Source organism: Ranitomeya variabilis, chromosome 1, assembly GCF_051348905.1.
Source record: "Ranitomeya variabilis isolate aRanVar5 chromosome 1, aRanVar5.hap1, whole genome shotgun sequence".
In the NCBI taxonomy this organism is placed as follows: domain Eukaryota; kingdom Metazoa; phylum Chordata; class Amphibia; order Anura; family Dendrobatidae; genus Ranitomeya; species Ranitomeya variabilis.
The window spans coordinates 803578375-803606060 of NC_135232.1; the positions used below are offsets into that span (position 1 = coordinate 803578375).

The 27686-nt window shown below is 51.5% G+C and overlaps 1 protein-coding gene across 1 annotated transcript in view; it reads right to left on the reverse strand.

Moving 5' to 3' along the window:
* The window catches only part of LOC143769185 (uncharacterized), a 477331-nt gene that overhangs the window by 445995 nt on the left and 3650 nt on the right, over nt 1–27686 (reverse strand). The window lies entirely within an intron of this gene.

Below are 27686 nucleotides of genomic sequence, written 5' to 3' on the forward strand. Positions count from 1 at the left end.
CATAGAGTACATGGGTTACCAAGTGGAATGAAGTTTATAAAGGGAAAAGCTACACATGTGTGACAAATAATCAATTATGCAAATGCCTGGAGAAAAAGAAAACACCTAAAGGTTAATTACATGTAAGAAATATCCAAAACCTGCTTATAATAATGTTACTATACTGTTTCACATTTTTTTTTATACACTGTGTTCCAAATTATTATGCAAATAACATTTCCTCATATTTTCTCTAAATTACCTATCTGAATTGCAGTCATTGTTATTTTCCAGTCATCTACTATTCTAGTATAATTGCAATGCTTTGGAACAAACTGCCTATGAAAACAGTATCTTTTTAAAAAAAATAAACACTCAAAATGCATGTTCCAAATTATTATGCACAGCAGAGTTTTCAACCTTTTTTATTTTATTTTGAAAAAAAAAATGGTCAATTGTGAAGTTATAAGCATTATCAGCTTATTAAAAAATTAAATCAAACAGTTTTCAAGTGAAAACTTTATTCTAGGTGATGTTACATTTGCACATAGGACCCTTTGTTCGAAAGAATCTTCTGAACTCTCTCGTCCATTGAATTTGTCAGTTTTTGGATGGTTTCTGCTTCAATTGTTTTGCATGTGGACAGAATACCCTGCCAGAGCTGTTGCTTAGATGTGAACTGCCTCCCGCCATCATAGACACTCCTTTTGATGATGCTCCAGAGGTTCTCAATGGAATTGAGGTCAGGGGAAGATGGTGGCCACACCATAAGTTTGTCCTCTTTTATGCCCATAGCAGCCAGAGATGCAGATGTGTTTTTTGCAGCATGAGATGGTGCATTATCATGCATGAAAATGATCTTGCTGTGGAAAGCATGGTTCTTCCTCTTGAACCATGGCAGGAAGTGTTGTTTTAGAAACTCCATGTAGATTATGGAGTTCATCTTTACCCCTTCAGGAATCATAAAGGGGCCGACAATCTCCCCATGATTCCAGCCCAAAACATTACTCCACCTCCTCCGTGTTGGCGCCTTAGCCGTGTTTTCATGGGGTGTCCATCAACCAGCCATCCTCCACTCCATCCATCTGGACCATCGAGCTTCGCACGGCAGTTTGGAAGTCAGTCTTCATGTATAGTTTGGCCCACTGGAGCCGTTTCTACTTGTTTGCAGTGGATAGAGGTGGTCGACAGGATGGCTTACGCACCTCTGAAGGACCCTGCATCTTGTTGTTCTGGGGACGTTGGTGGCACCAGCAGCTTCAAAAACTTGTCTGCTGCTATGACAAGGCATTTTTGCAGCTGCTCTTTTAACCTTACGCAATTGCCTGTTGGAAAGAGTCCTCAATTTTTCCTTATCAGCACGCACAGCTGTGTGCTGGGAATCAGCTACATACTTCTTGATTGTGCGATGATCACGATGAAATGTCTTGGCAATGTTGATTGTAGTCATGCCTTGACCTAAATACTCCACAATTTGTTGCTTCTCAGCAGCCGACATCCTTTTTCTTTCCCATTTTGGCCAAAAATGTAGGCTGCTTAATAATGTGGAACAGCCTTCTTAAGTAGTCTTGCCTTTATTTGGACACACCTGCCAAACTAATTTGCACAGGTATCTGCAATTGCTTTCAGTGATATAAAGAGCCCTGACACACATCACCATCAATGATTTTAAATGACAAACAAAAAAATTCTAACCTTATCACTAGTGTTGAGCGATACTTTCCGATATCGGAAAGTATCGGTATCGGAAAGTATCGGCCGATACCGTCAAAATATCGGATCCAATCCGATACCGATACCCGATCCCAATGCAAGTCAATGGGACGAAAATATCGGAATTAAAATAAACCCTTTATAAACTTGTAGGTTCATTCTACATGAAGGAAAACAACTAAGAATAATGTAGGATGTATTGGGGGACGTGGCGGAGACATTAAAGGCACAGAGGTTTAGCCCAATGTAATAGAATAGCAGGATTTTGGGTTTTTTTTATGACGTTCGGCGGTAGAAAGATTTTGACTATGTTTATTTTTTTTTTTATTTTGTCAGATATTGATGTTTCACTACTTCCACGCCCTTCACCTTCTTTTTTACTTCTCCCACACTTTCTTCTTCATTATCCTCATCATCAGCTTCTTTGACATCAACTTCTTCACCTTATTCATCTTCTTCTTCATCTTCTACCTATTATTTTTTTGGTTACATTGTTCATATTCTTTTTATTTTACTATTATCTTCATCATATTCTACTTCTTCATCATATTCTTATTTGTGACAGGCATTCCCGTAGTTGTTATCTATAAAAGTTTGAAGATTACACCTTCCGTTCTGCCTGTCACAAAACAGTTACATTTGTCCGCGTTCAGTTTGGCCTGCAGCATCAGGCTTTATCCAGGGGCACCACGAGGAGGAACGGACTCACCCCCATACACTGCTTAGTCTTCTTCTGCTTATAATTTAGATAATATTTTTTGCTCTGATATTTAGTGTTATGCTTAATGTTCTTCTGCTCTTTGTTCTGCAGCCTCTTGTTCTTCTGCTTCTCGGTCTTCCAGGTCATCGTCGTCTCCAGGGTCGTCGTCTCCGGGGTCGTCGTCATCGGGGTGGTCTTCAGGGTCGTCGTCTCCGGGGTCGTCGTCATCACGGTGGTTGTCGTCTCTGGTGTCGTCGTCATCTTAGGGGTGGTCTTCCGGGTCATCGTGTTTAATCTCTTGAACTTGGCAATGTAGCAGAAGGTACAAGAAGGCTGAGAAAATGCCGAGAACCAGCTGATGGAACTGGAACTCGGATGGCTACCCGAAGGTCCAAGAGCCAATGGAACTACCGAGGACCAGCTGACGTTACTGGAACCCGGTTACTAAGCAGGAGGTACCCGTGCCTGAAAGCACTACCAAGGACCACCTGACGTTGGTGGAACTCGGATACCCAGAGGGAGGCACCTAAGCCAAAGGCTCTGCCCGGAACCAGCTGACGGTACTGGAACCAGGATGGGGAGCAGAAGGTACAAGAGCAAAAGACACTGCCGAGAACCAGCTGACGGTGCTGGAACCCGGATGGGTAGCCGAAGGTCCAAGAGCCAATGGAACTACCGAGGACCAGCTGACGTTACTGGAACCCGGTTACTAAGCAGGAGGTACCCGTGCCTGAAAGCACTACCAAGGACCACCTGACGTTGGTGGAACTCGGATACCCAGAGGGAGGCACCTAAGCCAAAGGCTCTGCCCGGAACCAGCTGACGGTACTGGAACCAGGATGGGGAGCAGAAGGTACAAGAGCAAGTGTCTGCGTGGCTTTTGCAGGACACGATGCCGGCTGCACAGCAGGGGAACAGCTGGCGGTGCTGAACCCCACTGACACATTGGCTGGTGTTTTTCTCTGTGCAGCTAGCAGTACCGGGCCCCAACTGGCGGTGTTGGAGCCCGGGGTCAGCAGGAGGAGGAGATGGAGCAGAGTGTAGGCCGAAGCCTGCACTGGCGGCAGCTTTTGGGTCTGTTGTGCCTGCGTGGCAGTTGCAGGACACGTTGCCGGCTGCACAGCAGGGGAACAGCTGGCGGTGCTGAACCCCACTGACACATTGGCGAGTTGTTTTTCTCTGTGCAGCTAGCAGTACCGGGCCCCAACTGGCGGTGTTGGAGCCCAGGGCTCTGCAGGGGGAGCAGAGTGTAGGCCGAAGCCTAATTGAACCAATTTCAAAGGTAACCTTTAACCCCCCCTCAGGGGTTACAAAGTAGAAGAGCCACAGCTTATGCAGCAGTAGTGCTGCACAAGTCAAAGGTTGCTCTTTTAATTTCGCTCCTTGCACACGCTGAATGAAACACGTATAACATTTAGCCCTTTAAACAGTCAAACTGTGTTGGAGGCGCGAGTTCCCTTTGTAATGAGACGCAGCACAGATGTCAAGAATCCCACCTTGGTGCTGGGTGCAGCCTCCTGAGCGTTGTTATTTGCTGTACAGGAGTCTGCGCTGTCGTGTTATCCCCTGGCCTAGCGCTGTTAGCGCTGCCCATGTTCTGGCATCATTTAATGTCGGCCGGTGCGGTTCGCGATGACCATGAATCCCAGCCCCGCAGTGTCTTAACATTGTTAAAACACTGCGGGGCTGGGATTCAGGGCCTGGCGCAGCACATATGTTCGCCTCTCACACTCGGGTCCTTACACCCGCTTCAGACTGTGCGGCGTCATCTGATCCCTTATCGCATGCCACGGCCATGAAGCCGCACAGTCCGCAGAAGGCGGAAGGAGATGAGGGACAGGCGAACTGATGCACTGATCATGCCCGTCAATCACACCCTCGCAGTCCCAATAAATAAGACAACGAGGGGCGTTGTGTGGGTCAGGGCGCCCGCAGAGGCGCAGGCAGCCAAACAATGATGCCAGAAGACGGGCAGCGCTACCAAGGGGGTTGCAGCGTGTCATTACAAAGGAAAGTCACACCACCGGGACGGTTAAATGGTCACACAGAGGACACATTTTAGACGTGTTTTCAGTTCCACATGTGCGAGGAGAATACGTTTATGAGCCACCTTGCACACATGCAGCATTACCGCTGTACAAGGTGGCCTTTAAAACGTACAAACGCCTGGGGGAGGGGGGACAGGTTCCCTTCAATTTCAGTTCTTGTGTCTGCGTGGCTTTTGCAGGACACGATGCCGGCTGCACAGCAGGGGAACAGCTGGCGGTGCTGAACCCCACTGACACATTGGCTGGTGTTTTTCTCTGTGCAGCTAGCAGTACCGGGCCCCAACTGGCGGTGTTGGAGCCCGGGGTCAGCAGGAGGAGGAGATGGAGCAGAGTGTAGGCCGAAGCCTGCACTGGCGGCAGCTTTTGGGTCTGTTGTGCCTGCGTGGCAGTTGCAGGACACGTTGCCGGCAGCACAGCAGGGGAACAGCTGGCGGTGCTGAACCCCACTGACACATTGGCTGGTGTTTTTCTCTGTGCAGCTAGCAGTACCGGGCCCCAACTGGCGGTGTTGGAGCCCAGGGCTCTGCAGGGGGAGCAGAGTGTAGGCCGAAGCCTAATTGAACCAATTTCAAAGGTAACCTTTAACCCCCCCTCAGGGGTTACAAAGTAGAAGAGCCACAGCTTATGCAGCAGTAGTGCTGCACAAGTCAAAGGTTGCTCTTTTAATTTCGCTCCTTGCACACGCTGAATGAAACACGTATAACATTTAGCCCTTTAAACAGTCAAACTGTGTTGGAGGCGCGAGTTCCCTTTGTAATGAGACGCAGCACAGATGTCAAGAATCCCACCTTGGTGCTGGGTGCAGCCTCCTGAGCGTTGTTATTTGCTGTACAGGAGTCTGCGCTGTCGTGTTATCCCCTGGCCTAGCGCTGTTAGCGCTGCCCATGTTCTGGCATCATTTAATGTCGGCCGGTGCGGTTCGCGATGACCATGAATCCCAGCCCCGCAGTGTCTTAACATTGTTAAAACACTGCGGGGCTGGGATTCAGGGCCTGGCGCAGCACATATGTTCGCCTCTCACACTCGGGTCCTTACACCCGCTTCAGACTGTGCGGCGTCATCTGATCCCTTATCGCATGCCACGGCCATGAAGCCGCACAGTCCGCAGAAGGCGGAAGGAGATGAGGGACAGGCGAACTGATGCACTGATCATGCCCGTCAATCACACCCTCGCAGTCCCAATAAATAAGACAACGAGGGGCGTTGTGTGGGTCAGGGCGCCCGCAGAGGCGCAGGCAGCCAAACAATGATGCCAGAAGACGGGCAGCGCTACCAAGGGGGTTGCAGCGTGTCATTACAAAGGAAAGTCACACCACCGGGACGGTTAAATGGTCACACAGAGGACACATTTTAGACGTGTTTTCAGTTCCACATGTGCGAGGAGAATACGTTTATGAGCCACCTTGCACACATGCAGCATTACCGCTGTACAAGGTGGCCTTTAAAACGTACAAACACCTGGGGGAGGGGGGACAGGTTCCCTTCAATTTCAGTTCTTGTGTCTGCGTGGCTTTTGCAGGACACGATGCCGGCTGCACAGCAGGGGAACAGCTGGCGGTGCTGAACCCCACTGACACATTGGCTGGTGTTTTTCTCTGTGCAGCTAGCAGTACCGGGCCCCAACTGGCGGTGTTGGAGCCCGGGGTCAGCAGGAGGAGGAGATGGAGCAGAGTGTAGGCCGAAGCCTGCACTGGCGGCAGCTTTTGGGTCTGTTGTGCCTGCGTGGCAGTTGCAGGACACGTTGCCGGCTGCACAGCAGGGGAACAGCTGGCGGTGCTGAACCCCACTGACACATTGGCTGGTGTTTTTCTCTGTGCAGCTAGCAGTACCGGGCCCCAACTGGCGGTGTTGGAGCCCAGGGCTCTGCAGGGGGAGCAGAGTGTAGGCCGAAGCCTAATTGAACCAATTTCAAAGGTAACCTTTAACCCCCCCTCAGGGGTTACAAAGTAGAAGAGCCACAGCTTATGCAGCAGTAGTGCTGCACAAGTCAAAGGTTGCTCTTTTAATTTCGCTCCTTGCACACGCTGAATGAAACACGTATAACATTTAGCCCTTTAAACAGTCAAACTGTGTTGGAGGCGCGAGTTCCCTTTGTAATGAGATGCAGCACAGATGTCAAGAATCCCACCTTGGTGCTGGGTGCAGCCTCCTGAGCGTTGTTATTTGCTGTACAGGAGTCTGCGCTGTCGTGTTATCCCCTGGCCTAGCGCTATTAGCGCTGCCCATGTTCTGGCATCATTTAATGTCGGCCGGTGCGGTTCGCGATGACCATGAATCCCAGCCCCGCAGTGTCTTAACATTGTTAAAACACTGCGGGGCTGGGATTCAGGGCCTGGCGCAGCACATATGTTCGCCTCTCACACTCGGGTCCTTACACCCGCTTCAGACTGTGCGGCGTCATCTGATCCCTTATCGCATGCCACGGCCATGAAGCCGCACAGTCCGCAGAAGGCGGAAGGAGATGAGGGACAGGCGAACTGATGCACTGATCATGCCCGTCAATCACACCCTCGCAGTCCCAATAAATAAGACAACGAGGGGCGTTGTGTGGGTCAGGGCGCCCGCAGAGGCGCAGGCAGCCAAACAATGATGCCAGAAGACGGGCAGCGCTACCAAGGGGGTTGCAGCGTGTCATTACAAAGGAAAGTCACACCACCGGGACGGTTAAATGGTCACACAGAGGACACATTTTAGACGTGTTTTCAGTTCCACATGTGCGAGGAGAATACGTTTATGAGCCACCTTGCACACATGCAGCATTACCGCTGTACAAGGTGGCCTTTAAAACGTACAAACGCCTGGGGGAGGGGGGACAGGTTCCCTTCAATTTCAGTTCTTGTGTCTGCGTGGCTTTTGCAGGACACGATGCCGGCTGCACAGCAGGGGAACAGCTGGCGGTGCTGAACCCCACTGACACATTGGCTGGTGTTTTTCTCTGTGCAGCTAGCAGTACCGGGCCCCAACTGGCGGTGTTGGAGCCCGGGGTCAGCAGGAGGAGGAGATGGAGCAGAGTGTAGGCCGAAGCCTGCACTGGCGGCAGCTTTTGGGTCTGTTGTGCCTGCGTGGCAGTTGCAGGACACGTTGCCGGCTGCACAGCAGGGGAACAGCTGGCGGTGCTGAACCCCACTGACACATTGGCGAGTTGTTTTTCTCTGTGCAGCTAGCACATCTGGGCCCCAACTGGCGGTGTTAGAGCCCAGGGTCAGCAGGAGGAGCAGGGGGAGCGGAGTGTAGGCCGAAGCCTGCACTGGAGCAAGTTGAAAGGAAACCTTTAACCCCCCCCCCAGGCGTTTGTAGCTGGAAGAGCCATCGGGAACACCACTAATGCTGGAAAAGGTAAACTTAGCTCTTTTAATTATGGTCCTTGCAGATGCTGAACCTAACACTTATGAAATGTGTCCCCTCACAGCGTTCAACCGTCCGGTAGGTGGAACTTTCCTTTGTCATGTGACGCAGCACAGCCGTCATTTTTACCCCCTTGGCGCCGTGCGCCGCCTCCTCAGCGTTGTTTGAATCTGTCCAGGAGCCTGCGCTGTTAGGTTAACCCTTGGCCATGCACACATTTTGCGCTGCCCGTCTTCTGACATCATTTGCTGTCAGGCTGGCTGCGCCTGTGTGGGTGCGCTGTCCGAGATTCAGCCTCGCGGTGTCGTCTAATGTAATCCCACCGCGGGCCTGGGATCCGTGGCCATGCGCAGTGCATATCCTCACCTCTCACTCCCCTCCCTACGGCTTCTTCAGACTGTGCGGTGTCACGGCCGTGGCATGCTATTAGGGATCAGCTGACACCGAACAGTCTTTAGAAGCCGTAGGGAGGGGAGTGAGAGGCGAGGATATGCACTGCGCATGGCCACGGATCCCAGGCCCGCAGTGGGATTACATTACACGACACTGCGAGGCTGAATCTCGGACAGCGCACACACACAGGCGCAGCCAGCCTGACAGCAAATGATGTCAGAAGACAGGCAGCGCGAAATGTGTGCATGGCCAAGGGTTAACCTAACAGTGCAGGCTCCGGGACAGATTCAAACAACGCTGAGGAGGCGGCGCACGGCGCCAAGGGGGTAAAAATGACGGCTGTGCTGCGTCACATGACAAAGGAAAGTTCCACCTACCGGACGGTTGAACGCTGTGAGGGGACACATTTCATAAGTGTTAGGTTCAGCATCTGCAAGGAGCACCACGAAAAGAGGCACTTTTTCCCTTTGCATCATTACTGCTGCACAAGGTGGCTCCTTCAGTAACAAACGCCTGGGGGGGGGGGGACAGGTTCCCTTAAATTTAACTTGTTGTGCCTGCGTGGCGGTCGCAGTACACGTTGCCGTATACACAGCAGGGGAACAGCTGGCGGTGCTGAACCCCACTAACACATTTGCGAGGTGTTTGGCTCTGTGCGTACAGCACTTCTGGACGGCAACTGGCGGTGTTGGAGCCCAGGGACAGGTGGAGGAGGAGGAGGTTGGAGGAGGTTGGAGGAGGTAGGAGGGATTGCCACACACACAGCAGGGGAACAGCTGACGTTACTGAACCCCAATAACAGAGGAGCGACTGTTGACTGTGCGTACAGCACTTCTGGACGGCAACTGGCGGTGTTGGAGCCCAGGGACAGGTGGAGGAGGAGGAGGTTGGAGGAGGTAGGAGGGATTGCCACACACACAGCAGGGGAACAGCTGACGTTACTGAACCCCAATAACAGAGGAGCGACTGTTGACTGCGTACAGCACTTCTGGACGGCAACTGGCGGTGTTGGAGCCCATGGACAGGTGGAGGAGGAGGAGGTTGGAGGAGGTTGGAGGAGGTAGGAGGGATTGCCACACACACAGCAGGGGAACAGCTGACGTTACTGAACCCCAATAACAGAGGAGCGACTGTTGACTGTGCGTACAGCACTTCTGGACGGCAACTGGCGGTGTTGGAGCCCAGGGACAGGTGGAGGAGGAGGAGGTTGGAGGAGGTAGGAGGGATTGCCACACACACAGCAGGGGAACAGCTGACGTTACTGAACCCCAATAACAGAGGAGCGACTGTTGACTGTGCGTACAGCACTTCTGGACGGCAACTGGCGGTGTTGGAGCCCAGGGACAGGTGGAGGAGGAGGAGGTTGGAGGAGGTTGGAGGAGGTAGGAGGGATTGCCACACACACAGCAGGGGAACAGCTGACGTTACTGAACCCCAATAACAGAGGAGCGACTGTTGACTGTGCGTACAGCACTTCTGGACGGCAACTGGTGGTGTTGGAGCCCAGGGACAGGTGGAGGAGGAGGAGGTTGGAGGAGGTAGGAGGGATTGCCACACACACAGCAGGGGAACAGCTGACGTTACTGAACCCCAATAACAGAGGAGCGACTGTTGACTGTGCGTACAGCACTTCTGGACGGCAACTGGCGGTGTTGGAGCCCAGGGACAGGTGGAGGAGGAGGAGGTTGGAGGAGGTAGGAGGGATTGCCACACACACAGCAGGGGAACAGCTGACGTTACTGAACCCCAATAACAGAGGAGCGACTGTTGACTGTGCGTACAGCACTTCTGGACGGCAACTGGCGGTGTTGGAGCCCAGGGACAGGTGGAGGAGGAGGAGGTTGGAAGAGGTTGGAGGAGGTAGGAGGGATTGCCACACACACAGCAGGGGAACAGCTGACGTTACTGAACCCCAATAACAGAGGAGCGACTGTTGACTGTGCGTACAGCACTTCTGGACGGCAACTGGCGGTGTTGGAGCCCAGGGACAGGTGGAGGAGGAGGAGGTTGGAGGAGGTAGGAGGGATTGCCACACACACAGCAGGGGAACAGCTGACGTTACTGAACCCCAATAACAGAGGAGCGACTGTTGACTGTGCGTACAGCACTTCTGGACGGCAACTGGCGGTGTTGGAGCCCAGGGACAGGTGGAGGAGGAGGAGGTTGGAGGAGGTAGGAGGGATTGCCACACACACAGCAGGGGAACAGCTGACGTTACTGAACCCCAATAACAGAGGAGCGACTGTTGACTGTGCGTACAGCACTTCTGGACGGCAACTGGCGGTGTGGGAGCCCAGGGACAGGTGGAGGAGGAGGAGGTTGGAGGAGGTTGGAGGAGGTAGGAGGGATTGCCACACACACAGCAGGGGAACAGCTGACGTTACTGAACCCCAATAACAGAGGAGCGACTGTTGACTGTGCGTACAGCACTTCTGGACGGCAACTGGCGGTGCTGGAGCCCAGGGACAGGTGGAGGAGGAGGAGGTTGGAGGAGGTAGGAGGGATTGCCACACACACAGCAGGGGAACAGCTGACGTTACTGAACCCCAATAACAGAGGAGCGACTGTTGACTGTGCGTACAGCACTTCTGGACGGCAACTGGCGGTGTTGGAGCCCAGGGACAGGTGGAGGAGGAGGAGGTTGGAGGAGGTTGGAGGAGGTAGGAGGGATTGCCACACACACAGCAGGGGAACAGCTGACGTTACTGAACCCCAATAACAGAGGAGCGACTGTTGACTGTGCGTACAGCACTTCTGGACGGCAACTGGCGGTGTTGGAGCCCAGGGACAGGTGGAGGAGGAGGAGGTTGGAGGAGGTTGGAGGAGGTAGGAGGGATTGCCACACACACAGCAGGGGAACAGCTGACGTTACTGAACCCCAATAACAGAGGAGCGACTGTTGACTGTGCGTACAGCACTTCTGGACGGCAACTGGCGGTGTTGGAGCCCAGGGACAGGTGGAGGAGGAGGAGGTTGGAGGAGGTAGGAGGGATTGCCACACACACAGCAGGGGAACAGCTGACGTTACTGAACCCCAATAACAGAGGAGCGACTGTTGACTGTGCGTACAGCACTTCTGGACGGCAACTGGCGGTGTTGGAGCCCAGGGACAGGTGGAGGAGGAGGAGGTTGGAGGAGGTTGGAGGAGGTAGGAGGGATTGCCACACACACAGCAGGGGAACAGCTGACGTTACTGAACCCCAATAACAGAGGAGCGACTGTTGACTGTGCGTACAGCACTTCTGGACGGCAACTGGCGGTGTTGGAGCCCAGGGACAGGTGGAGGAGGAGGAGGTTGGAGGAGGTAGGAGGGATTGCCACACACACAGCAGGGGAACAGCTGACGTTACTGAACCCCAATAACAGAGGAGCGACTGTTGACTGTGCGTACAGCACTTCTGGACGGCAACTGGCGGTGTTGGAGCCCAGGGACAGGTGGAGGAGGAGGAGGTTGGAGGAGGTTGGAGGAGGTAGGAGGGATTGCCACACACACAGCAGGGGAACAGCTGACGTTACTGAACCCCAATAACAGAGGAGCGACTGTTGACTGTGCGTACAGCACTTCTGGACGGCAACTGGCGGTGTTGGAGCCCAGGGACAGGTGGAGGAGGAGGAGGTTGGAGGAGGTAGGAGGGATTGCCACACACACAGCAGGGGAACAGCTGACGTTACTGAACCCCAATAACAGAGGAGCGACTGTTGACTGTGCGTACAGCACTTCTGGACGGCAACTGGCGGTGTTGGAGCCCAGGGACAGGTGGAGGAGGAGGAGGTTGGAGGAGGTTGGAGGAGGTAGGAGGGATTGCCACACACACAGCAGGGGAACAGCTGACGTTACTGAACCCCAATAACAGAGGAGCGACTGTTGACTGTGCGTACAGCACTTCTGGACGGCAACTGGCGGTGTTGGAGCCCAGGGACAGGTGGAGGAGGAGGAGGTTGGAGGAGGTAGGAGGGATTGCCACACACACAGCAGGGGAACAGCTGACGTTACTGAACCCCAATAACAGAGGAGCGACTGTTGACTGTGCGTACAGCACTTCTGGACGGCAACTGGCGGTGTTGGAGCCCAGGGACAGGTGGAGGAGGAGGAGGTTGGAGGAGGTTGGAGGAGGTAGGAGGGATTGCCACACACACAGCAGGGGAACAGCTGACGTTACTGAACCCCAATAACAGAGGAGCGACTGTTGACTGTGCGTACAGCACTTCTGGACGGCAACTGGCGGTGTTGGAGCCCAGGGACAGGTGGAGGAGGAGGAGGTTGGAGGAGGTAGGAGGGATTGCCACACACACAGCAGGGGAACAGCTGACGTTACTGAACCCCAATAACAGAGGAGCGACTGTTGACTGTGCGTACAGCACTTCTGGACGGCAACTGGCGGTGTTGGAGCCCAGGGACAGGTGGAGGAGGAGGAGGTTGGAGGAGGTAGGAGGGATTGCCACACACACAGCAGGGGAACAGCTGACGTTACTGAACCCCAATAACAGAGGAGCGACTGTTGACTGTGCGTACAGCACTTCTGGACGGCAACTGGCGGTGTTGGAGCCCAGGGACAGGTGGAGGAGGAGGAGGTTGGAAGAGGTTGGAGGAGGTAGGAGGGATTGCCACACACACAGCAGGGGAACAGCTGACGTTACTGAACCCCAATAACAGAGGAGCGACTGTTGACTGTGCGTACAGCACTTCTGGACGGCAACTGGCGGTGTTGGAGCCCAGGGACAGGTGGAGGAGGAGGAGGTTGGAGGAGGTAGGAGGGATTGCCACACACACAGCAGGGGAACAGCTGACGTTACTGAACCCCAATAACAGAGGAGCGACTGTTGACTGTGCGTACAGCACTTCTGGACGGCAACTGGCGGTGTTGGAGCCCAGGGACAGGTGGAGGAGGAGGAGGTTGGAGGAGGTAGGAGGGATTGCCACACACACAGCAGGGGAACAGCTGACGTTACTGAACCCCAATAACAGAGGAGCGACTGTTGACTGTGCGTACAGCACTTCTGGACGGCAACTGGCGGTGTTGGAGCCCAGGGACAGGTGGAGGAGGAGGAGGTTGGAGGAGGTTGGAGGAGGTAGGAGGGATTGCCACACACACAGCAGGGGAACAGCTGACGTTACTGAACCCCAATAACAGAGGAGCGACTGTTGACTGTGCGTACAGCACTTCTGGACGGCAACTGGCGGTGCTGGAGCCCAGGGACAGGTGGAGGAGGAGGAGGTTGGAGGAGGTAGGAGGGATTGCCACACACACAGCAGGGGAACAGCTGACGTTACTGAACCCCAATAACAGAGGAGCGACTGTTGACTGTGCGTACAGCACTTCTGGACGGCAACTGGCGGTGTTGGAGCCCAGGGACAGGTGGAGGAGGAGGAGGTTGGAGGAGGTAGGAGGGATTGCCACACACACAGCAGGGGAACAGCTGACGTTACTGAACCCCAATAACAGAGGAGCGACTGTTGACTGTGCGTACAGCACTTCTGGACGGCAACTGGCGGTGTTGGAGCCCAGGGACAGGTGGAGGAGGAGGAGGTTGGAGGAGGTTGGAGGAGGTAGGAGGGATTGCCACACACACAGCAGGGGAACAGCTGACGTTACTGAACCCCAATAACAGAGGAGCGACTGTTGACTGTGCGTACAGCACTTCTGGACGGCAACTGGCGGTGTTGGAGCCCAGGGACAGGTGGAGGAGGAGGAGGTTGGAGGAGGTAGGAGGGATTGCCACACACACAGCAGGGGAACAGCTGACGTTACTGAACCCCAATAACAGAGGAGCGACTGTTGACTGTGCGTACAGCACTTCTGGACGGCAACTGGCGGTGTTGGAGCCCAGGGACAGGTGGAGGAGGAGGAGGTTGGAGGAGGTTGGAGGAGGTAGGAGGGATTGCCACACACACAGCAGGGGAACAGCTGACGTTACTGAACCCCAATAACAGAGGAGCGACTGTTGACTGTGCGTACAGCACTTCTGGACGGCAACTGGCGGTGTTGGAGCCCAGGGACAGGTGGAGGAGGAGGAGGTTGGAGGAGGTAGGAGGGATTGCCACACACACAGCAGGGGAACAGCTGACGTTACTGAACCCCAATAACAGAGGAGCGACTGTTGACTGTGCGTACAGCACTTCTGGACGGCAACTGGCGGTGTTGGAGCCCAGGGACAGGTGGAGGAGGAGGAGGTTGGAGGAGGTAGGAGGGATTGCCACACACACAGCAGGGGAACAGCTGACGTTACTGAACCCCAATAACAGAGGAGCGACTGTTGACTGTGCGTACAGCACTTCTGGACGGCAACTGGCGGTGTTGGAGCCCAGGGACAGGTGGAGGAGGAGGAGGTTTTAGGAGGTTGGAGGAGGTAGGAGGGATTGCCACACACACAGCAGGGGAACAGCTGACGTTACTGAACCCCAATAACAGAGGAGCGACTGTTGACTGTGCGTACAGCACTTCTGGACGGCAACTGGCGGTGTTGGAGCCCAGGGACAGGTGGAGGAGGAGGAGGTTGGAGGAGGTAGGAGGGATTGCCACACACACAGCAGGGGAACAGCTGACGTTACTGAACCCCAATAACAGAGGAGCGACTGTTGACTGTGCGTACAGCACTTCTGGACGGCAACTGGCGGTGTTGGAGCCCAGGGACAGGTGGAGGAGGAGGAGGTTGGAGGAGGTAGGAGGGATTGCCACACACACAGCAGGGGAACAGCTGACGTTACTGAACCCCAATAACAGAGGAGCGACTGTTGACTGTGCGTACAGCACTTCTGGACGGCAACTGGCGGTGTTGGAGCCCAGGGACAGGTGGAGGAGGAGGAGGTTGGAGGAGGTAGGAGGGATTGCCACACACACAGCAGGGGAACAGCTGACGTTACTGAACCCCAATAACAGAGGAGGGACTGTTGACTGTGCGTACAGCACTTCTGGACGGCAACTGGCGGTGTTGGAGCCCAGGGACAGGTGGAAAAGCAGAGGAACACAATGTAGGCCGAAGCCTGAGAAAGTCGAAAGGGAACCTTTAACCCCCCCCTAAGGTGTTTGTAGCTGAAAGAGCCAGCTTGTGCAGCACAAAAGATGCAAAAGGAAAAGGTGGCTCTTTTCATCATGCTCCTTGCAAACACAGAACTAAACACTTATAAAATGTGTCCCCTGCAACCGTAAAACCGTCCTGGAGGTGGGACTTTCCTTCGTAATGTGACGCAGCACAGCCATCATTCCTACTCCCCCAGCGCCGCGCACCGGCTCCTCAGCGTTGTTTGATTCCGTCCCGGAGCCTGCGCTGTTATGTTATCCCGTGGCCAGGCACACTTAGCGCTGCCCGTCTTCTGGCATCATTTGGTGTCAGGATGGCTGCGCCTGTGCGGCCGCGCTGGCCGAGAGCCCGCCTCGCAGTGTCTTCTGATTTAATCCCACTGGGGGCCTGGGATCCATGGACATGCGCAGTGCATATCCTCGCCTCTCACTCCCCTCCCTACGGCTTCTTAAGACTGTGCGGTGTCACGGCCGTGGCATGCTATTAGGGACCAGCTGACACCGAACAGTCTGAAGAAGCCATAGGGAGATGAGTGAGAGGTGGAGGTTCAGATATGCACTGCGCATGTCCATGGATCCCAGGCCCCCAGTGGGATTAAATCAGAAGACACTGCGAGGCGGGCTCTCTGCCAGCGCGGCCGCACAGGCGCAGCCATCCTGACACCAAATGATGCCAGAAGACGGGCAGCGCTAAGTGTGCCTGGCCACGGGATAACATAACAGCGCAGGCTCCGGGACGGAATCAAACAACGCTGAGCCGGTGCGCGGCGCCGGGGGGGGGTAGGAATGACGGCTGTGCTGCATCACATTACGAAGGAAAGTCCCACCTCCGGGACGGTGTTACGGTATCAGTGGACACATTTTATAAGTGTTAAGTTCTGCGTGTGCAAGGTGCTAAACAAAAATAGCTACCTTTTCCTTGTGCAGCATTACTGCTGCACAAGGTGGCTCTTTCAGTAACAAACGCCTTGGGGGGGGGGGGGACAGATTCCCTTACATTTCAGTTGTTGTGTCAGCGTGGCGGTCGCATGACACATTGCCGGCTACACAGCTGGGGATCAGCTGACGTTACTGAAACCCAATAACACTGGGTCGTATGTTTTGACTGTGCAGACGGCACTTCTGAGCCTCAACTGGCGGTGTTGGAGCCCAGGAATTTAAATTCAGGTGGTAGAAAGATGAACACAACAGGAGACCTGGATAACGTATACAGTGACCTAATTATTTAATCAGGAGGAGGAGTGGCAAATTCCTGCGAGATCCAGGCCTTGTTCATTTTCAGGAAAGTAAGCCGGTCAACGTTATCGGAGGATAGTCGCATGCGACGGTCAGTTAGTACACCACCTGCAGCACTAAAGACACGTTCCGATAATACACTGGCCGCAGGGCAAGACAGCACCTCCAATGCATACTGGCTTAGCTCTGGCCATGTATCCAGCTTTGAGACCCAAAACTTGAAAGGGGAAGAGCCGTCTGGGAGTACAGCAAGAGGGCAAGACATGTAGTCTGTCACCATCTGACGGAACCGTTGCCTCCTGCTGACTGGAGCCGTCTGTGATGGTGTAGACTTTTGTGGGGGGCACAGAAAACTGTGCCACAGTTGGGCCATACTGGTCTTGCCTTGGGCAGAGGCACTGCTTCTGCTCCCTCTTTGTGCAGAGCCTCCACCACTGCCTGGACGCACTGAGCTGCTTTGGAATGCACTAGCAGCACTTCTCTCAGTTGGAATGGAGAAGATGATGGAATTGACCAGTGTGTCTTGGTACTCCCGCATTTTTCGCTCCCGGTTCAACGGTGTGATGAGGCTTTCTACGTTGTCCCGGTAGCGAGGATCGAGGAGGGTGAACACCCAATAATCAGACATGTTGAGAATGTGGGCGATGCGGCGGTCGTTTCTCAGGCACTGCAGCATGTAATCCACCATGTGCTGCAGACTGCCAACTGCCCAAGAAACGCTGTCCCCTGCTGGAGGCGTGATCTCTGCCCGCTCGTCATCACCCCACCCTCGCTGTACACACTGAGTACTGGACAATTGTGTAACTCCCTCCTCTGGACGGATGTCTTCCTCCTCCATTGACTCCTCCTCATCCTCCTCACAAACTGTCCCCTGCCTACGCGTTTGTGAGGAACCACGTGGCGCTGACTGTCCAGAAGATGATGGAAATGGTGAATCCTCATCCTCCACCTCTTCCACAACATCATCCCTTAGCGCTTGCAGTGATTTTTCAAGCAGGCAGATAAGGGGGACATGTTGTGAAATTGGATTTTGGGCTCCCCCGGTGGCCACTGGTGGAATTGAACTGGTGTGCATCATCCTCTCTGTTCACCTGTTTCCATCAGGATGTGGGAGTCGCTATTTAGCCTTGCTCCTCTGTCACTTCCATGCCGGTCAACATTGTAATCAGAAGCCTTTCTGTGCATGTTCCTGCTGCTAGACAACTCCCAGCTAAGTTGGACTTTAGTCCTTGTTTGTTTTTGCATTTTGTTCCAGTTCACAGCTGTAGTTTCGTTTCTGTGTCTGGAAAGCTCTTGTGATCTGAAATTGCCACTCTGATGTTATGAGTTAATACTAGAGTCTTAAAGTAATTTCAGGATGGTGTTTTGATAGGGTTTTCAGCTGACCATGAAAGTGCCCTTTCTGTCTTCCTGCTATCTAGTAAGCGGACCTCAATTTTGCTAAACCTATTTTCATACTACGTTTGTCATTTCATCTAAAATCACCGCCAATATTTGTGGGGGCCTCTGTCTGCCTTTCGGGGAAATTTCTCTAGAGGTGAGCCAGGACTATATTTTCCTCTGCCAGGATTAGTTAGTCCTCCGGCCGGCGCTGGGCGTCTAGGGATAATACGCAGGCTACGCTACCCGGCTACTGTTAGTTGTGCGGCAGGTTTAGTTCATGGTCAGTTTAGTTTCCATCCTTCCAAGAGCTAGTTCTTATGTTTGCTGGGCTATGTTCTCTTGCCATTGAGAACCATAATAGTTTGACCGGCCGAAAAGGGTTAAATTAATTGACAGAGAAAGGAGAGAAAAGAGAAGTCTGCTGAAGATTTTTTTTTTTTTTTTTTTCCTTCAGTTCTGAGTGTGCTTGTAATTGAATCTCTTGCAAGTCTGCCTATATTGCAGCCTTTCTCTCTCTCTCTCCTTCTAATCCTGGAATGGCTCTGTGTTCACCTGTTTAAAATGGATATTCAAAGTTTAGCTGCAGGTTTGAATAATCTCACCACGAAAGTTCAAAATTTACAAGATTATGTTGTTCATGTTCCTATATCTGAACCTAGAATTCCTTTGCCTGAATTTTTCTCGGGGAATAGATCTTGCTTTCAAAATTTCAAAAATAATTGCAAGTTGTTTTTGTCCCTGAAATCTCGCTCTGCTGGAGATCCTGCTCAGCAGGTCAGGATTGTGATTTCCTTGCTCCGGGGCGACCCTCAGGATTGGGCTTTTGCATTGGCTCCAGGGGATCCTGCGTTGCTCAATGTGGATGCGTTTTTTCTGGCCTTGGGGTTGCTTTATGAGGAACCTCAGTTAGAACTTCAGGCGGAAAAGGCCTTGATGTCCCTATCTCAGGGGCAAGACGAAGCTGAAATATACTGCCAGAAATTCCGTAAATGGGCTGTGCTTACTCAGTGGAATGAGTGCGCCCTGGCGGCGAATTTCAGAGAGGGTCTCTCTGATGCCATTAAGGATGTTATGGTGGGGTTCCCTGTGCCTGCGGGTCTGAATGAGTCCATGACAATGGCTATCCAGATCGATAGGCGTCTGCGGGAGCGCAAACCTGTGCACCATTTGGCGGTGTCTACTGAGAAGACGCCAGAGAATATGCAATGTGATAGAATTCTGTCCAGAAGTGAACGGCAGAAATTTAGACGAAAAAATGGGTTGTGCTTCTATTGCGGTGATTCAACTCATGTTATATCAGCATGCTCTAAGCGTACTAAGAAGCTTGATAAGTCTGTTTCAATTGGCACTTTACAGTCTAAGTTTATTCTATCTGTGACCCTGATTTGTTCTTTATCATCTTTTACCGCGGATGCCTATGTCGACTCTGGCGCCGCTTTGAGTCTTATGGATTGGTCCTTTGCCAAACGCTGTGGGTATGATTTGGAGCCTCTTGAAACTCCTATACCCCTGAAGGGGATTGACTCCACCCCATTGGCTAGCAATAAACCACAATACTGGACACAAGTAACTATGCGGATTAATCCGGATCACCAGGAGATTATTCGCTTTCTTGTGCTGTATAACCTACATGATGTGTTGGTGCTTGGATTGCCATGGCTGCAATCTCATAACCCAGTCCTTGACTGGAAAGCTATGTCTGTGTTAAGCTGGGGATGTAAGGGGACGCATGGGGACGTACCTGTGGTTTCCATTTCATCATCTATTCCCTCTGAGATTCCTGAATTCTTGACTGAATATCGTGACGTTTTTGAAGAACCTAAGCTTGGTTCATTACCTCCGCACCGGGAGTGCGATTGTGCCATAGATTTGATTCCGGGTAGTAAATACCCTAAGGGTCGTTTATTTAATCTGTCTGTGCCTGAACATGCTGCTATGCGAGAATACATAAAGGAGTCCTTGGAAAAGGGACATATTCGTCCTTCGTCATCTCCCTTAGGAGCCGGTTTTTTCTTTGTGGCTAAGAAAGATGGCTCTTTGAGGCCGTGCATTGATTATCGGCTTTTGAATAAAATCACGGTTAAATATCAATATCCGTTGCCACTGCTGACTGATTTGTTTGCTCGCATAAAGGGGGCCAAGTGGTTCTCTAAGATAGATCTCCGTGGGGCGTATAATTTGGTGCGAATTAAGCAGGGGGATGAGTGGAAAACCGCATTTAATACGCCCGAGGGCCACTTTGAGTATTTGGTGTTGCCTTTTGGTCTTTCAAATGCCCCTTCAGTCTTTCAGTCCTTTATGCATGACATTTTCCGTGATTATTTGGATAAATTTATGATTGTGTATCTGGATGATATTTTGATTTTTTCGGATGACTGGGACTCTCATGTCCAGCAGGTCAGGAGGGTTTTTCAGGTTTTGCGGTCTAATTCCTTGTGTGTGAAGGGTTCTAAGTGCGTTTTTGGGGTTCAAAAGATTTCCTTTTTGGGATATATTTTTTCCCCCTCTTCCATCGAGATGGATCCTGTCAAGGTTCAGGCTATTTGTGATTGGACGCAACCCTCTTCTCTTAAGAGTCTTCAGAAATTTTTGGGCTTTGCTAACTTTTATCGTCGATTTATTGCTGGTTTTTCTGATGTTGTTAAACCATTGACTGATTTGACTAAGAAGGGTGCTGATGTTGCTGATTGGTCCCCTGCTGCTGTGGAGGCCTTTCGGGAGCTTAAGCGCCGCTTTTCTTCCGCCCCTGTGTTGCGTCAGCCTGATGTTGCTCTTCCTTTTCAGGTTGAGGTCGACGCTTCTGAAATCGGAGCTGGGGCGGTTTTGTCGCAGAGAAGTTCCGATTGCTCCGTGATGAGACCTTGTGCTTTTTTCTCGCGTAAATTTTCGCCCGCCGAGCGGAATTATGATGTTGGGAATCGGGAGCTTTTGGCCATGAAGTGGGCTTTTGAGGAGTGGCATCATTGGCTTGAGGGGGCTAGACATCGGGTGGTGGTATTGACTGACCACAAAAATCTAATTTATCTTGAGTCCGCCAGACGCCTGAATCCTAGACAGGCGCGCTGGTCGTTGTTTTTCTCTCGGTTTAATTTTGTGGTGTCCTACCTGCCGAGTTCTAAGAATGTTAAGGCGGATGCCCTTTCTAGGAGTTTTGAGCCTGACTCCCCTGGTAATTCTGAACCTACAGGTATCCTTAAGGATGGAGTGATATTGTCTGCCGTTTCTCCAGACCTGCGGCGGGCCTTGCAGGAGTTTCAGGCGGATAGACCTGATCGTTGCCCACCTGGTAGACTGTTTGTTCCTGATGATTGGACCAGTAAAGTCATTTCTGAGGTTCATTCTTCTGCGTTGGCAGGTCATCCTGGAATCTTTGGTACCAGGGATTTGGTGGCAAGGTCCTTCTGGTGGCCTTCCCTGTCTCGAGATGTGCGAGGCTTCGTGCAATCTTGTGACGTTTGTGCTTGGGCCAAGCCTTGTTGTTCTCGGGCTAGTGGATTGTTGTTGCCCTTGCCTATCCCGAAGAGGCCCTGGACGCACATCTCGATGGATTTTATTTCGGATCTTCCTGTTTCTCAGAAGATGTCTGTCATCTGGGTGGTGTGTGATCGTTTCTCTAAGATGGTCCATTTGGTTCCCCTGCCTAAGTTGCCTTCTTCTTCCGAGTTGGTTCCTCTGTTTTTTCAAAATGTGGTCCGTTTGCATGGTATTCCGGAGAATATCGTTTCTGACAGAGGTACCCAATTCGTGTCTAGATTTTGGCGAGCATTCTGTGCTAGGATGGGCATAGATTTGTCTTTCTCGTCTGCTTTCCATCCTCAGACTAATGGCCAGACCGAGCGGACTAATCAGACCTTGGAGACATATTTGAGGTGTTTTGTGTCTGCGGATCAGGATGATTGGGTTGCTTTTTTGCCTTTAGCGGAGTTTGCCCTCAATAATCGGGCCAGCTCTGCCACCTTGGTGTCTCCCTTTTTCTGTAATTCGGGGTTTCATCCTCGATTTTCTTCTGGTCAGGTGGAATCTTCGGATTGTCCTGGAGTGGATGCTGTGGTGGAGAGGTTGCATCAGATTTGGGGGCAGGTAGTGGACAATTTGAAGTTGTCCCAGGAGAAGACTCAGCTTTTTGCCAACCGCCGGCGTCGGGTTGGTCCTCGGCTTTGTGTTGGGGACTTGGTGTGGTTGTCTTCTCGTTTTGTCCCTATGAGGGTTTCTTCTCCCAAGTTTAAGCCTCGGTTCATCGGCCCGTACAAGATATTGGAGATTCTTAACCCTGTGTCCTTCCGTTTGGACCTCCCTGCATCTTTTTCTATTCATAATGTTTTTCATCGGTCATTATTGCGCAGGTATGAGGTACCGGTTGTGCCTTCCGTTGAGCCTCCTGCTCCGGTGTTGGTTGAGGGCGAGTTGGAGTACGTTGTGGAAAAAATCTTGGACTCCCGTGTTTCCAGACGGAAACTCCAGTATCTGGTCAAATGGAAGGGATACGGTCAGGAGGATAATTCTTGGGTGACTGCCTCTGATGTTCATGCCTCCGATTTGGTCCGTGCCTTTCATAGGGCTCATCCTGATCGCCCTGGTGGTTCTGGTGAGGGTTCGGTGCCCCCTCCTTGAGGGGGGGTACTGTTGTGAAATTGGATTTTGGGCTCCCCCGGTGGCCACTGGTGGAATTGAACTGGTGTGCATCATCCTCTCTGTTCACCTGTTTCCATCAGGATGTGGGAGTCGCTATTTAGCCTTGCTCCTCTGTCACTTCCATGCCGGTCAACATTGTAATCAGAAGCCTTTCTGTGCATGTTCCTGCTGCTAGACAACTCCCAGCTAAGTTGGACTTTAGTCCTTGTTTGTTTTTGCATTTTGTTCCAGTTCACAGCTGTAGTTTCGTTTCTGTGTCTGGAAAGCTCTTGTGATCTGAAATTGCCACTCTGATGTTATGAATTAATACTAGAGTCTTAAAGTAATTTCAGGATGGTGTTTTGATAGGGTTTTCAGCTGACCATGAAAGTGCCCTTTCTGTCTTCCTGCTATCTAGTAAGCGGACCTCAATTTTGCTAAACCTATTTTCATACTACGTTTGTCATTTCATCTAAAATCACCGCCAATATTTGTGGGGGCCTCTGTCTGCCTTTCGGGGAAATTTCTCTAGAGGTGAGCCAGGACTATATTTTCCTCTGCCAGGATTAGTTAGTCCTCCGGCCGGCGCTGGGCGTCTAGGGATAATACGCAGGCTACGCTACCCGGCTACTGTTAGTTGTGCGGCAGGTTTAGTTCATGGTCAGTTTAGTTTCCATCCTTCCAAGAGCTAGTTCTTATGTTTGCTGGGCTATGTTCTCTTGCCATTGAGAACCATAACAGGGACAGTCATGCTGACTAGTGCATCATCTGCACTCGCCATCCGCGTGGAATAATCAAAGGGACGCAAAACCTGGCAGACGTCATTCATAGTGGCCCACTCTGTGGTTGTGAAGTCTGTACGGCGCTGACTGCGACTTTTTTGCGCCTGAAGCAGCTGGTACTCCATTACAGCTTGCTGCTGCTCACACAACCGCTCCAACATATGTAACGTGGAATTCCACCTGGTAGGTAGGTCACCTATGATGCGATGTTCCGGCAGGCGGTGTCGGCGCTGCAGAGCCGCAATGCGCGCTTTTGCCGTGCTGGAACGCCGCAAGTGAGCACACTCTAGGCGGACCTTGTGCAGCAGTGCATCAAGATCCGGATAGTCCCTCAAAAAGCTCTGCACGACCAAATTGAGCACATGTGCCAGACATGGGATGTGAGTGAGGTTGCCGAGGCCCAGAGCTGCCACCAGATTTCGGCCATTATCACACACTACCATGCCTGGCTGGAGATTCGCTGGCACAAACCACACATCGCTCTCCTGCTTGATGGCATTCCAGAGCTCCTGCGCTGTGTGGCTACGATTCCCCCAAAAAATTAATTTCAACACGGCCTGTTGACGTTTGGCCACGGCTGTGCTCATGTCGGTCGTAACAGGTACACGTTCATCACGGGTCCATGTGGAGGTGGACTGTGACGGCTCCTGCAGCGATGATTCTGAGGAACTGGTGTAAGAGGAGGAGTCAATGCGTACAGAATGGATTCCTGCAATCCTTGGAGTGGGCAGGACACGTCCTGCGCCACTCGCACGGTCTGTACCCGGCTCAACGACATTAACCCAATGGGCAGTGAGGGAAAGGTATCGCCCCTGTCCATGTTGACTGGTCCACGCATCGGTGGTGAGGTGGACCTTGCTACTGACGGCGTTCAGTAGCGCGTGTTTTATGTGTCCCTCCACATGCTTGTGCAGGGCAGGGACGGCTTGCCTGCTGAAGTAAAAGCGGCTAGGCACATTGTACTGTGGGACTGCCAATGACATCAAGTCACGGAAGCTGTCAGTCTCCACCAGCCTGAATGACAGCATTTCCAGTGACAGAAGTTTGGCAATGCCTGCAGTCAGAGCCTGTGCTCGTGGGTGGTTTGACGAGAAAGGCCGCCTTTTCTCCCATGCCTGTACTACCGATGGCTGTAGACTGGGCTGGGAGTGTGTGGATGACTGGGAAAGTGGTGCTGCGGGTGGAATTACAGCGGGTCTCTGGACAACAGGGCCAGAGGTTCTTCCACGGCGATCCTGGGAGGAAGCCGAACCAGCTGCGTGTGAGCTAGAGGAAGAGGCAACACGAGCTGAAGAGGTGGTAGCTGCCGCTGTTGGTTGGCCTACCTCTTCAGTGTGTTTTTCTAACTCCGCCGGGTGCCTGCTGCGCACATGTTTCCACATGTTGGAGGTATTGAGGTTGCTGACATTTTTCCCTCTTTTGACTTTTTGATGACACACCTTGCATCTGACATAGCAAATGTCATCTGCAACTGTGTCAAAAAAGGACCAGGCACTGCAAGTCTTGGGAGCGCCCTTTTTGGCTTTTGGAAGAGACATGCTCCTAACGGGTGCCAAAGCGGAGGCTGCAGGATCCGCAGTCTTCCCCCTCCCTCTCCCTCTTTGGGCCGTACGGGGAATCTCTTCCTCAGAGCTGCTCCCACCACCTTCCTGTCCCTCACGCCAAGATGGGTCGAGGACCTCATCATCTACACTACCCTCTGCCCCCAACTGCTCCTCCTGGGTAGTCTCAGCAGCAGAGCACGCACCAGTAAGTGGCACCTGAGTGTCATCATCAGCTGATGCGGCCTGCGATGTGGTGACCGGAGCCACTGGCCCACCCGCCTCTTCAGAGGAAGACAGAAAAAGCTGTTGGGCATCACTGCACCCTGCCTCTTCTTCCATTTCTCCAATGCTGCTTGGCTGGCCCCCTGTTTCCAAGCCAAGAGATTCAGAGAACAGAAGTAGAGACGGCTCCTGTCCTGGGCTCTCTGTCTGCCTGGGCAATTTGGCAGGTGGTGAAGAGACAGATGGCTGCTCTCCAGTGCTCTGTGTCTGAGAGGATGTGGCACTAATGGAAGTTGATGCATTAGCTGCCATCCATCCGACAACAGCTTCAATTTGTTCTTGACGCAGCAGCGGTGTACGGCGCTCTGACACAAAGCTGCGCATGAACGACTGTTGCCTGGTGAAAGTGGGTGCTGATGAGTCACCGGTGCCCGCAGCAGGCACAGAATCCCCACGTCCCCTCCCTGCTCCGCGCCCACGCCCACGCCCACGTGCCTTACTCACTGCCTTCTTCATCTTGGTTGACTGATAAAGATAAGCAGAAAAGTACTAACGGATTTGTGTGCTTATTCCTGAGCAACTCCTCCTAACAGGTATAAGAAACACTAATTTTCTAAAGTGTGGACTAGACTTTAATATGAGCTAATGTGGCCTACACAAATGTAAAGTGGTGTAACTGGTGTGTTTGGTGAACTTTATTATTTATTTCTTTTTTGGGGGCTGAACTGACAACAGATAGAGCTGCAGTCACACGGAGACCGTGCAGACAGACGTAAACGGCGCTGCAAGGCCCAAAAACCCTCCTCTACGTTATCCTATGTAGTGTTTTTCCACAAGTTAGCTGGAGACGGGTGGAAAGACACTAATAGGATTTTTTTAAATAAATTAGCAGCAACCTACACTACTTGAAAAAAAAAGAAAATTGATTTGGCGGTATGACGCAGTGAACAACCCTGAGCTGGAGACAACCAGGCTATGGCTGCTCACAGACTACAGGGCGAGCTGCAATCACACGGAGACCATGCAGACAGCCGTAAACGGCGCTGCAAGGCCCAAAAACCCTCCTCTACTTTATCCTATGTAGTGTTTTTCCACAAATTAGCTGGAGACGGGTGGAAAGACACTAATAGGATTTTTTTGAATAAATTAGCAGCAGACTACACTACTTGGAAAAAAAAAAAAAAGAACAGTATGAGGCAATGAACCACCCTCCCTGAACTGAATACAACCAGCTATGGATGGCCTATGTGGCTGCACTCAGACTAGAGAGTGGGCTGCACTCACACACACACACACACAGACCTTGCAGATCGCTGTGAAAACAGCGCTACAAGGCAAAAGCAAGGTGAATAGTAGGTGAACACAGCGGTTGCTAAATTAGCCTTTGGAAAGCACAAAGAAGCAAATCGCTATCTCTAAACTTTCCCTCAGTCAGCAAACAGCGTCCTGTCACTAACTGAATTCACAGCAGAGTGATCGCAAAATGGCGCCAGCGACTTTTAAACTGCATCATGACATCATTTCAGCAGCCAATCACAGCCTTGCCAGTAGTTTCATGCCCTCCATGCTAAACAGGATGTGCCCACACTTGGAATCATTCTCATTGGCTGAATTTCTGCATTTTGAATCTTGGAACTTCCGATTCCGGTATCCGATACGCGGCAAGTATCGGAATCCCGGTATCGGAATTCCGATACCGCAAGTATCGGCCGATACCCGATACTTGCGGTATCGGAATGCTCAACACTACTTATCACTCCTAAACTCTATGTGCATAATAATTTGGAACACAGTGTATATAAAGTATATCTTAATAAATAAACATAATATCTGTCTTGTAGTTCATTCCCTTAGGCTGTTTAGCGTCTAGTGTTATGATCCAAAAGGCTTCTCTCATAAATAATTTGTGTTGCCAACTACCACCACATTTAGAAATTTTAACTCTCTCTATGCCAAAAAATAAATAAAACTATCCAATTCTCCCTTATGTTGTTCAAAAAAATGCCTAACTACTCCTAAATATGTAACATTATTGTTGTTGATGTAGATATGTTCAGAGATTCTTTTTTTCAATTTACGATTGGTACAAGCCTTTGATAATATCACTTTTTTTCTTGTGATATAGAAAACTTATATTCCTGTATCTCACATGAATCCGCAATACAGGCTATTTCTTTTCATTTAAACTGACAAAGCGCATATTCGGCAGAATTAAAAGAATTTTTTCTCATGTCCATAGATTTTTTTTGTTGAGACATAATTTTTTTGTTTTCAACAAGGAATTCTTTTTTCAGACTAGGGGAGAACCTATGGGGTCACAATTTTCCCCTTCTCTAGCAATTTTTGTACGTTGCTTGGTGGGAGGAATATTATATTTTTTCGCAATCTAATCCTTTCTTTGATAATTTGGTCTGGTATGGTCGCTATGTGGATGACATGCTCCTAGTGTGGTCCAAGGACTTGGTGACCATATCAGACTTCATACATTATCTTAATGATAATGCCACAATTTACGTTTTACCGTTAATGGGCCTAGTAGTGTCATAGAATTTTTGGACATTTCTATAAAGGGTGGTGTGGTGTACAAACAAACAAACAAAATAACCTGTTCCCTTTTTCGTAAACCTGTAAGTGGTAATACCACTTTGCGTGCAGATAGTTGCCACCCTTTTCATACTACTGCAGCTATTCCTTATGTTGAGTTTGTCAGA